This window comes from Taudactylus pleione, unplaced genomic scaffold (genome assembly GCF_031769625.1).
Source record: "Taudactylus pleione unplaced genomic scaffold, aTauple2 ptg000914l, whole genome shotgun sequence".
Lineage (NCBI taxonomy): Eukaryota > Metazoa > Chordata > Amphibia > Anura > Myobatrachidae > Taudactylus > Taudactylus pleione.
Genome location: NW_028285315.1, coordinates 790,710 through 801,770, shown reverse-complemented (window position 1 = coordinate 801,770; position 11,061 = coordinate 790,710). Strand labels below are relative to the sequence as shown.

The 11,061-nt window shown below is 29.8% G+C and overlaps 2 non-coding genes across 2 annotated transcripts; both read left to right on the top strand.

Moving 5' to 3' along the window:
• The first annotated feature begins 1,010 nt into the window (after positions 1-1,010).
• On the top strand, positions 1,011-1,083 carry TRNAR-UCG (transfer RNA arginine (anticodon UCG)). Its single transcript has one exon. It is a non-coding gene; the product is annotated as a tRNA-Arg (tRNA).
• An 8,762-nt stretch (positions 1,084-9,845) lies between these two features.
• TRNAR-UCG (transfer RNA arginine (anticodon UCG)) lies at positions 9,846-9,918 on the top strand. Its single transcript has one exon. It is a non-coding gene; the product is annotated as a tRNA-Arg (tRNA).
• Positions 9,919-11,061: the final 1,143 nt, after the last annotated feature.

Below are 11,061 nucleotides of genomic sequence, written 5' to 3'. Positions count from 1 at the left end.
TTTTTAGCTTTAAGGTGGATAGTAAAAGTTATCCTTTTGGAAAAGATAAGTATTTACCTGTTAACTTGTTCAATTTTGGTAATCTGTGTTGCAAAAAATTCTTTGACCAAATTGATACAATAAAGGACATTTGCATATCTGCATATAAAAATTATATCTCGCATGTTTAAAAGGAATCAATGAAATCAGAACACCCATAGTCCAATGAGAAATTGCTCTAAAGCCTACATCCCTAATCTATTCGTAAAACTTTATAGCAATGATATAGAAAAATAAGTTATCTCTCAGCTAAATTAAGGATTTAACAAAATCTAGGCTATGTGAAAGGTATACTTTGTAATGTTCACTCAAAATAAATCTTTAAAATATGTTGTTGGATTTCATTTTGTAATTCATATGCAAGTTTTTCCAAAACATACATCTAGAAAAAACTTCTCACATGTTTAAAGGAATCAATGAAATCAGAACACCCATAGTCCAATGAGAAATTGCTATAAAGCCTACATCCCTAATATTTTCATAAAACTTAAAAATCCTTTTGGAAAATGTAAGTGTTTACCTGTTAACTTGTTGGATTTTGGTAATGTGTGTTGCAAAGCAATTCTTTGACCAAATTGATACTGTAATGGTTATTTGCATATCTGCATATAAAAAATACATCTCACATGTTTAGAAGGAATCAATGAAATCAGAACACCCATAGTTCAATGAGAAATTGCTCTAATGCCTACATCCCTAATCTTTTCATAAAACTTTATAGCATGCATATAGAAAAGTTAAGTTATTTCTCAGCTAAGTTAAGGATTTAACAAAATCTAGGCTATGTGAAAGGTATACTTTGTAATGTTCACTCAAAATAAATCATTAAAATATGTAGTTGGATTTCATTTTGTAATTCATATGCAAGTTATTCCAAAACATTCCTCTAGAAAAAACTTCTAAATTTTGAATGTTATACTTGAGGTTGCTATTACCACACCTTCCACAGGTTCGACATCTTCTACATAGTTGACTGCATGGCCTAATGGATAAGGCATCTGACTTCGGATCAGAAGATTGAGGGTTCGAGTCCCTTCGTGGTCGAGGTTTTCATTTCGATCACTATTTAAACTATTCATGAAATAAATGGATGACAATGTTGTAAAGAATGTATTTACTATAGGAAAATAAATACAACATGAACAATGATGTGTATGATGTACACATAATTACAGTTTTTTTAGGTTTTAGGTGGATAGTAAAAGTTATCCTTTTGGAAAAGGTAAGTGTTTACCTGTTAACTTGTTCAATTTTGGTAATCTGTGTTGCAAAAAATTCTTTGACCAAATTGATACAATAAAGAATATTTGCATATCTGCATATAAAAATTACATCTCACATGTTTAAAAGGAATCAATGAAATCTGAACAACCATAGTCCAATGAGAAATTGCTATAAAGCCTACATCCCTAAGATTTTCATAAAACTTAAAAATCCTTTTGGAAAATGTAAGTGTTTACCTGTTAACTTGTTTGATTTTGGTAATCTGTGTTGCAAAGCAATTCTTTGACCAAATTGATACTATAATGGTTATTTGCATATCTGCATATAAAAATTACATCTCACATGTTTAGAAGGAATCAATGAAATCAGAACACCCATAGTTCAATGAGAAATTGCTCTAAAGCCTACATCCCTAATCTTTTTGTAAAACTTTATAGCATGCCTATAGAAAAGTTAAGTTATTTCTCAGCTAAGTTAAGGATTTTACAAAATCTAGGCTATGTGAAAGGTATACTTTGTAATGTTCACTCAAAATATATCATTAAAATATATTGCTGGATTTCATTTTGTAATTCATATGAAAGTTTTTCCAAAACTTACCTCTAGAAAAAACTTCTAAATTTTGAATGTTATACTTGAGGTTACTATTACCACACCTTCCACTGGTTCGAGAACTTCTACATAGATGACTACGTGGTCTAATGTATAAGGCGTCTGACTTCAGATCAGAAGATTGAGGGTTCAAGTCCCTTCGTGGTCAAAGTTTTCTTTTTGTCACTATTTGAAATCTTCAAACTCTGCATGAATTCAATGGATGACAAAGTTGTAAAGAATGTACATTTCTAAATGTAATTCCCATAGGAAAATAAATACAACATAAACAATGATGTGTATGACGTACACATAGTTACAGTTTTTTTTTGTTTTTGGTGGATAGTAAAAGGTATCCTTTTGGAAAAGGTAAGTATTTACCTGTTAACTTGTTAAATTTTGGTAATCTGTGTTAAAAACAATTCTTTGACCATATTGATACTATAATGGTTATTTGCATATTTGCATATAAAAATAACATCTCACATGTTTAGAAGGAATCAATGAAATCAGAACACCCATAGTTCAATGAGAAATTGCTCTAAAGCCTACATCCCTAATCTTTTCATAAAACTTTATAGCATGCCTATAGAAAAGTTAAGTCATTTCTCAGCTAAGTTAAGGATTTAACAAAATCTAGGCTATGTGAAAGTTATACTTTGTAATGTTCACTCAAAATAAATCATTAAAATATGTTGTTGGATTTCATTTTGTAATTCATATGCAAGTTTTTCCAAAACATACCTCTAGATAAAACTTTTCACATGTTTAAAAGGAATCAATGAAATCAGAAAACCCATAGTCCAATGAGAAATTGCTATAAAGCCTACATCCCTAATATTTTCATAAAACTTCAAAATCCTTTTGGAAAATGTAAGTGTTTACCTGTTAACTTGTTCGATTTTGGTAATCTGTGTTGCAAAGCAATTCTTTGACCAAATTGATAATATAATGGTTATTTGCATATTTGCATATAATTATAACATTTCACATGTCTAGAAGTAATCAATGAAATCAGAACACCCATAGTTCAATGAGAAATTGCTCTAAAGCCTACATCCCTAATCTTTTCATAAAACTTTATAGCATGGCTATAGATAGTTAAGTTATTTCTCAGCTAAATTAAGGATTTAACAAAATCTAGGCTATGTGAAAGGTATACTTTGTAATGTTCACTCAAAATAAATCATTAAAATATGTTGTTGGATTTCATTTTGTAATTCATATGCAAGTTTTTCCAAAACATACCTCTAGAAAATACTTCTCACATGTTTAGAAGGAATCAATGAAATCAGAACACCCATTGTTCAATGAGAAATTGCTCTAAAGCCTACATCCCTAATCTTTTCATAAAACTTTATAGCATGGCTATAGAAAAGTTAAGTTATTTCTCAGCTAAATTAAGGATTTAACAAAATCTAGGCTATGTGAAAGGTATACTTTGTAATGTTCACTCAAAATAAATCATTAAAATATGTTGTTGGATTTCATTTTGTAATTCATATGCAAGTTTTTCCAAAACATTCCTCTAGAAAAAACTTCTAAATTTTGAATGTTATACTTGAGGTTGCTATTACCACGCCTTCCACAGGTTCGACATTTTCTACATAGTTGAATGCGTGGCCTAATGGATAAGGCGTCTGACTTCGGATCAGAAGATTGAGGCTTCGAGTCCCTTCGTGGTCGAGGTTTTCATTTCGATCACTATTTAAACTATTCATGAAATAAATGGATGACAATGTTGTAAAGAATGTACATTTCTAAATGTAATTCCTATAGGAAAATAAATACAACATAAACAATGATGTGTATGATGTACATATAGTTACAGTTTTTTTAGATTTTAGGTGGATAGTAAAAGTTATCCTTTTGGAAAAGATAAGTATTTATCTGTTAACTTGTTCAATTTTGGTAATCTGTGTTGCAAAAAATTCTTTGACCAAATTGATACAATAAAGGATATTTGCATATCTGCATATAAAAATTATATCTCACATGTTTAAAAGGAATCAATGTAATCAGAACACCCATAATCCAATGAGAAATTGCTCTAAAGCCTACATCCCTAATCTTTTCGTAAAACTTTATAGCATGCATATAGAAAAAATAAGTTATCTCTCAGCTAAGTTAAGGATTTAACCATATCTAGGCTATGTGAAAGTTATACTTTGTAATGTTCACTCAAAATAAATCATTAAAATATGTTGTTGGATTTCATTTTGTAATTCATATGCAAGTTTTTCCAAAACATACTTCTAGAAAAAACTTCTCACATGTTTAAAGGAATCAATGAAATCATAACACCTATAGTCCAATGAGAAATTGCTATAAAGCCTACATCCCTAATATTTTCATAAAACTTAAAAATCCTTTTGGAAAATGTAAGTGTTTACCTGTTAACTTGTTGGATTTTGGTAATCTGTTTTGCAAAGCAATTCTTTGACCAAATTGATACTATAATGGTTATTTGCATATTTGCATATAAAAATAACATCTCACATGTTTAGAAGGAATCAATGAAATCAGAACACCCATAGTTCAATGAGAAATTGCTCTAAAGCCTACATCCCTAATCTTTTCATAAAACTTTATAGCATGGCTATAGAAAAGTTAAGTTATTTCTCAGCTAAATTAAGGATTTAACAAAATCTAGGCTATGTGAAAGGTATACTTTGTAATGTTCACTCAAAATAAATCATTAAAATATGTTGTTGGATTTCATTTTGTAATTCATATGCAAGTTTTTCTAAAACATACCTCTAGAAAAAACTTCTCACATGTTTAAAAGGAATCAATGAAATCAGAACACCCATAGTCCAATGAGAAATTGCTATAAGGACTACATCTCTAATATTTTCATAAAACTTCAAAATCCTTTTGGAAAATTTAAGTGTTTACCTGTTAACTTGTTCGATTTTGGTAATCTGTGTTGCAAAGCAATTCTTTGACCAAATTGATACTATAATGGTTATTTGCATTTTTGCATATAAAAATAACATCTCACATGTTTAGAAGGAATCAATGAAATCAGAACACCCATAGTTCAATGAGAAATTGCTCTAATGCCTACATCCCTAATCTTTTCATAAAACTTTATAGCATGCATATAGAAAAGTTAAGTTATTTCTCAGCTAAGTTAAGGATTTAACAAAATCTAGGCTATGTGAAAGGTATACTTTGTAATGTTCACTCAAAATATATCATTAAAATATATTGTTGGATTTCATTTTGTAATTCATATGAAAGTTTTTCCAAAACTTACCTCTAGAAAAAACTTCTAAATTTTGAATGTTATACTTGAGGTTTCTATTACCACACCTTCCACAGGTTCGAAAACTTCTACATAGATGACCACGTGGTCTAATGGATAATGCGTCTGACTTCAGATCAGAAGATTGAGGGATCGAGTCCCTTCGTGGTCAAGGTTTTCATTTCGATCACTATTTAAACTATTCATGAAATAAATGGATGACAATGTTGTAAAGAATGTACATTTCTAAATGTAATTCCTATAGGAAAATAAATACAACATAAACAATGATGTGTATGACGTACACATAGTTACAGTTTTTTTAGGTTTTTGGTGGATAGTAAAAGGTATCCTTTTGGAAAAGGTAAGTATTTACCTGTTAACTTGTTCAATTTTGGTAATCTGTGTTAAAAACAATTCTTTGACCAAATTGATACTATAATGGTTATTTGCATATTTGCATATAAAAATTACATCTCACATGTTTAGAAGGAATCAATGAAATCAGAACACCCATATTTTAATGAGAAATTGCTCTAAAGCCTACATCCCTAATCTTTTCATAAAACTTTAAGGCATGCCTATAGAAAAGTTAAGTCATTTCTCAGCTAAGTTAAGGATTTAACAAAATCTAGGCTATGTGAAAGTTATACTTTGTAATGTTCACTCAAAATAAATCATTAAAATATGTTGTTGGATTTCATTTTGTAATTCATATGCAAGTTTTCCAAAACATACCTCTAGAAAAAATTTCTCACATGTTTAAAAGGAATCAATGAAATCAGAACACCTATAGTCCAATGAGAAATTGCTATAAAGCCTACATCCCTAATATTTTCATAAAACTTCAAAATCCTTTTGGAAAATGTAAGAGTTTACCTATTAACTTGTTCGATTTTGGTAATCTGTTTTGCAAAGCAATTCTTTGACCAAATTGATACTATAATGGTTATTTGCATATTTGCATATAAAAATAACATCTCACATGTTTAGAAGGAATCAATTAAATCAGAACACCCATAGTTCAATGAGAAATTGCTCTAAAGCCTACATCCCTAATCTTTTCATAAAACTTTATAGCATGGCTATAGAAAAGTTAAGTTATTTCTCAGCTAAATTAAGGATTTAACAAAATCTAGGCTATGTGAAAGGTATACTTTGGAATGTTCACTCAAAATAAATCATTAAAATATGTTGTTGGATTTCATTTTGTAATTCATATGCAAGTTTTTCCAAAACATTCCTCTAGAAAAAACTTCTAAATTTTGAATGTTATACTTGAGGTTGCTATTACCACACCTTCCACAGGTTCGACATCTTCTACATAGTTGACTGCGTGGCCTAATGGATAAGGCATCTGACTTCGGATCAGAGGATTGAGGCTTCGAGTCCCTTCGTGGTCGAGGTTTTCTTTTCGATCACTATTTAAACTATTCATGAAATAAATGGATGACAATATCGTAAAGAATGTACATTTCTAAATGTAATTCCTATAGGAAAATAAATACAATATAAACAATGATGTGTATGATGTACATATAGTTACAGTTTTTTTAGCTTTTAGGTGGATAGTAAAAGTTATCCTTTTGGAAAAGATAAGTATTTACCTGTTAACTTGTTCAATTTTGGTAATCTGTGTTGCAAAAAATTCTTTGACCAAATTGATACAATAAAGGATATTTGCATATCTGCAAATAAAAATTATATCTCACATGTTTAAAAGGAATCAATGAAATCAGAACTCCCATAGTCTAATGATAAATTGCTCTAAAGCCTACTTCCCTAATCTTTTCATAAAACTTTATAGCATGCATATAGAAAAGTTAAGTTATTTCTCAGCTAAGTTAAGGATTTAACAAAATCTAGGCTATGTGAAAGGTATACTTTCTAATGTTCACTCAAAATAAATCATTAAAATATATTGTTGGATTTCATTTTGTAATTCATATGCAAGTTTTTCCAAAACATTCTTCTAGAAAAAACTTCTAAATTTTGAATGTTATACTTGAGGTTGCTGTCACCACACCTTCCACAGGTTCGACACTTTCTACATAGTTGACTGGGTGGCCTAATGGATAAGGCGTCTGACTTTGGATCAGAAGATTGAGGGTTCGAGTCCCTTTGGGGTCGAGGTTTTTTTTCCGATCACTATTTAAACTATTCGTGAAATAAATGGATGACAATGTTGTAAAGAATGTACATTTCTAAATGTAATTCCTATAGGAAAATAAATACAACATAAACAATGATGTGTATGATGTACATATAGTTACAGTTTTTTTAGATTTTAGGTGGATAGTAAAAGTTATCCTTTTGGAAAAGATAAGTATTTACCTGTTAACTTGTTCAATTTTGGTAATCTGTGTTGCAAAAAATTCTTTGACCAAATTGATACAATAAAGGATATTTGCATATCTGCATATAAAAATTATATCTCACATGTTTAAAAGGAATCAATGAAATCAGAACACCCATTGTCCAATGAGAAATTGCTCTAAAGCCTACATCCCTAATCTTTTCATAAAACTTTATAGCATGGCTATAGAAAAGTTAAGTTATTTCTCAGCTAAATTAAGGATTTAACAAAATCTAGGCTATGTGAAAGGTATACTTTGGAATGTTCACTCAAAATAAATCATTAAAATATGTTGTTGGATTTCATTTTGTAATTCATATGCAAGTTTTTCCAAAACATTCCTCTAGAAAAAACTTCTAAATTTTGAATGTTATACTTGAGGTTGCTATTACCACACCTTCCACAGGTTCGACATCTTCTACATAGTTGACTGCGTGGCCTAATGGATAAGGCATCTGACTTCGGATCAGAGGATTGAGGCTTCGAGTCCCTTCGAGGTCGAGGTTTTCTTTTCGATCACTATTTAAACTATTCATGAAATAAATGGATGACAATATCGTAAAGAATGTACATTTCTAAATGTAATTCCTATAGGAAAATAAATACAATATAAACAATGATGTGTATGATGTACATATAGTTACAGTTTTTTTAGCTTTTAGGTGGATAGTAAAAGTTATCCTTTTGGAAAAGATAAGTATTTACCTGTTAACTTGTTCAATTTTGGTAATCTGTGTTGCAAAAAATTCTTTGACCAAATTGATACAATAAAGGATATTTGCATATCTGCAAATAAAAATTATATCTCACATGTTTAAAAGGAATCAATGAAATCAGAACTCCCATAGTCTAATGATAAATTGCTCTAAAGCCTACTTCCCTAATCTTTTCATAAAACTTTATAGCATGCATATAGAAAAGTTAAGTTATTTCTCAGCTAAGTTAAGGATTTAACAAAATCTAGGCTATGTGAAAGGTATACTTTCTAATGTTCACTCAAAATAAATCATTAAAATATATTGTTGGATTTCATTTTGTAATTCATATGCAAGTTTTTCCAAAACATTCTTCTAGAAAAAACTTCTAAATTTTGAATGTTATACTTGAGGTTGCTGTCACCACACCTTCCACAGGTTCGACACTTTCTACATAGTTGACTGGGTGGCCTAATGGATAAGGCGTCTGACTTTGGATCAGAAGATTGAGGGTTCGAGTCCCTTTGGGGTCGAGGTTTTTTTTCCGATCACTATTTAAACTATTCGTGAAATAAATGGATGACAATGTTGTAAAGAATGTACATTTCTAAATGTAATTCCTATAGGAAAATAAATACAACATAAACAATGATGTGTATGATGTACATATAGTTACAGTTTTTTTAGATTTTAGGTGGATAGTAAAAGTTATCCTTTTGGAAAAGATAAGTATTTACCTGTTAACTTGTTCAATTTTGGTAATCTGTGTTGCAAAAAATTCTTTGACCAAATTGATACAATAAAGGATATTTGCATATCTGCATATAAAAATTATATCTCACATGTTTAAAAGGAATCAATGAAATCAGAACACCCATTGTCCAATGAGAAATTGCTCTAAAGCCTACATCCCTAATCTATTCATAAAACTTTATAGCATGCATATAGAAAAATAAGTTATCTCTCAGCTAAGTTAAGGATTTAACAAAATCTAGGCTATGTGAAAGTTATACTGTGTAATGTTCACTCAAAATAAATCTTTAAAATATGTTGTTGGATTTCATTTTGTAATTCATATGCAAGTTTTTCCAAAACATACATCTAGAAAAAACTTCTCACATGTTTAAAGTAATCAATGAAATCAGAACACCCATAGTCCAATGAGAAATTGCTATAAAGCCTACATCCCTAATATTTTCATAAAACTTAAAAATCCTTTTGGAAAATGTAAGTGTTTACCTGTTAACTTGTTTGATTTTGGTAATCTGTGTTGCAAAGCAATTCTTTGACCAAATTGATACTGTAATGGTTATTTCCATATCTGCATATAAAAAATACATCTCACATGTTTAGAAGGAATCAATGAAATCAGAACACCCATAGTTCAATGAGAAATTGCTCTAATTCCTACATCCCTAATCTTTTCATAAAACTTTATAGCATACATATAGAAAAGTTAAGTTATTTCTCAGCTAAGTTAAGGATTTAACAAAATCTAGGCTATGTGAAAGGTATACTTTGTAATGTTCACTCAAAATAAATCATTAAAATATGTAGTTGGATTTCATTTTGTAATTCATATGCAAGTTATTCCAAAACACTCCTCTAGAAAAAACTTCTAAATTTTGAATGTTATACTTGAGGTTGCTATTACCACACCTTCCACAGGTTCGACATCTTCTACATAGTTGACTGCATGGCCTAATGGATAAGGCATCTGACTTCGGATCAGAAGATTGAGGGTTCAAGTCCCTTCGTGGTCAAGGTTTTCATTTCGATCACTATTTAAACTATTCATGAAATAAATGGGATGACAATGTTGTAAAGAATGTATTTACTATAGGAAAATAAATACAACATGAACAATGATGTGTATGATGTACACATAATTACAGTTTTTTTAGGTTTTAGGTGGATAGTAAAAGTTATCCTTTTGGAAAAGGTAAGTGTTTACCTGTTAACTTGTTCAATTTTGGTAATCTGTGTTGCAAAAAATTCTTTGATCAAATTGATACAATAAAGAATATTTGCATATCTGCATATAAAAATTACATCTCACATGTTTAAAAGGAATCAATGAAATCTGAACACCCATAGTCCAATGAGAAATTGCTATGAAGCCTACATCCCTAAGATTTTCATAAAACTTAAAAATCCTTTTGGAAAATGTAAGTGTTTACCTGTTAACTTGTTTGATTTTGGTAATCTGTGATGCAAAGCAATTCTTTGACCAAATTGATACTATAATGGTTATTTGCATATTTGCATATAAAAATTACATCTCACATGTTTAGAAGGAATCAATGAAATCAGAACACCCATAGTTCAATGAGAAATTGCTCTAAAGCCTACATCCCTAATCTTTTTGTAAAACTTTATAGCATGCCTATAGAAAAGTTAAGTTATTTCTCAGCTAAGTTAAGGATTTTACAAAATCTAGGCTATGTGAAAGGTATACTTTGTAATGTTCACTCAAAATATATCATTAAAATATATTGCTGGATTTCATTTTGTAATTCATATGAAAGTTTTTCCAAAACTTACCTCTAGAAAAAACTTCTAAATTTTGAATGTTATACTTGAGGTTACTATTACCACACCTTCCACTGGTTCGAGAACTTCTACATAGATGACTACGTGGTCTAATGTATAAGGCGTCTGACTTCAGATCAGAAGATTGAGGGTTCAAGTCCCTTCGTGGTCAAAGTTTTCTTTTTGTCACTATTTGAAATCTTCAAACTCTGCATGAATTCAATGGATGACAAAGTTGTAAAGAATGTACATTTCTAAATGTAATTCCCATAGGAAATTAAATACAACATAAACAATGATGTGTATGACGTACACATAGTTACAGTTTTTTTAGGTTTTTGGTGGATAGTAAAAGGTATCCTTTTGGAAAAGGT